The sequence below is a fragment of the Arachis duranensis genome, chromosome 4, assembly GCF_000817695.3.
Source record: "Arachis duranensis cultivar V14167 chromosome 4, aradu.V14167.gnm2.J7QH, whole genome shotgun sequence".
Taxonomy (NCBI): domain Eukaryota; kingdom Viridiplantae; phylum Streptophyta; class Magnoliopsida; order Fabales; family Fabaceae; genus Arachis; species Arachis duranensis.
The window spans coordinates 96,118,011-96,119,951 of NC_029775.3; positions in this window are offsets into that span (position 1 = coordinate 96,118,011).

Sequence of the window (1,941 nt, forward strand, 5' to 3'; positions counted from 1 at the left end):
GAGCTTCTTAGTGCATGACACTAGAATATATGTAGGCAGCTCTATAGAGGAAGAGGGTGGGACGTGAAGTAGGGAAGGGGAAATAGGGCTTCTCAAAATCAAATTCAAAGAAATAAAATATAAAAAATCAAAAAGTAAAATAAGAAGCAAATTTCAAATTTTAAATGTCTTAAATTTAAAATGGTAGAGTTTTTTTTTTTTTTAGAATGGTGGAATCTTTTTTCCCATGCTAGAACGGTTTTTCAGATTGATTGGAGCATCAAGTTTGGATTCTGGCTATGAGCAATTTCAGTCAAAAGTAATAAAAGTAAGATTCAAGCATAATGATGGGGATGGTGCTGGGTTTTTTTCTCTCCTTTGTGAGGTCCAAGCCCAACATTTTGGGGTGTATTCTTGCACCCTAGTGTCACAACCCTAATTCAGTTTTTGAGGTCTTTTGAGAGAAAGAGAGAATAGCCACCAAGTGAGAGAGAAGAGGGAAAACAGAATTCCCGTTTTTGTCCAAAGCAGCAAATTTCAAATGGCAGTTTCTTAGTTGTTCACCGTTGGATCGGCTTGAAATTTAAACTGCATATTCCTATCATCTTGTTCTTCATTCTGATCGGTGGAGATGTTGATTGGAGGTTTGCAGTAGGAGAAATTGGTTTCGCAAGAGAGAAATTAGGTTTCCCGTTTTTACACAGAGCAGCAATCTTGGAACGACAGTTTCTCATTATTTCACCATTGGATCGACGTGAAATTTGAACTGTAGATTCTTCACATCTTGTTCTTCATTCTGAACGGTGGAGATTTTAATTGGAGGTCTGTAGAGGGAGAAATTGGCTTCGACATCAGCTCTGTTTTTTGGGTATATTTCATCTTCTTGCCTATTATTTGTGAGCTTTGGTGCATTGATGTTTTGGCTGACATATTGTGTTGTGAGTGCTTCCATATTGTTCTTGTATTGGACATTGTTGTCGTTTCCGCTGCTAGGCTCTTTCAGATGGTTCATCGTGATTCAAAAGTTAGTATACATTATACAAATACATACAACAATCTTCACCTTAAAACTAAATCGGAATCTGGCTGGACCGAGGTGGGTCGAGTACCTATGGGTTCGGATAGAACTGTTATCCCTAAATACACTTATTATATATAATTTACAAAATATAATATATTAAATTAAAACTATAAATTATGACCCCAATAATTTGACATATATTTAACTATAATCAAACTAATTTATGAAGAATAAATATACAAATATTAAATATTAAAAATAAACCAATAAAAAAATTAAAAGAAATCATGGTCTACTTAAAAAAACGACCAAGGTTAATATATGTCAGGGTTAATATGGAAATTCCTGCAAATGCACTCAGAAGGTCTACAAGAGAGAGGAAGCCTTCATCAAGGTATTCTCCACATGAGTTTGTTTTGTTGACTGATGGGGGAGAACCTGAATGCTTTGGAGAGGCTGTTGAAGATGAAAGCAAAGCTCAATGGCTTGAAGCTATGCAAGAAGAAATGAAGTCCTTGCTTGAGAATGATACCTATGAGTTGGTGAAGCTACCGAAGGGTATGCGAGTTTTGAAGAACAAATGGGTATTCAGAATCAAGAATGAAGAACACAATTCTATGCCTCGATATAAGGCTAGATTGGTTGTTAGAGGCTTTAGCCAGAGAAAAGGTGTTGATTATGAGGAGATTTTTTCTCCTGTTGTGAGGATGTCATCCATTCGTGCTGTGCTTGGATTAGCAGCATCTCTTGATTTGGAGATTGAGCAAATGGATGTGAAGACAGCTTTTCTTCATGGTGATTTAGATAAGGAGATCTACATGGAGCAACCGGAGGGCTTTGTTGTTAAAGGAAAGGAAAATTTTGTGTGCAAGCTTAAGAAGAGTCTTTATGGGTTGAAGCAAGCTCCAAGACAGTGGTACAAGAAGTTTGAATCTGTTATG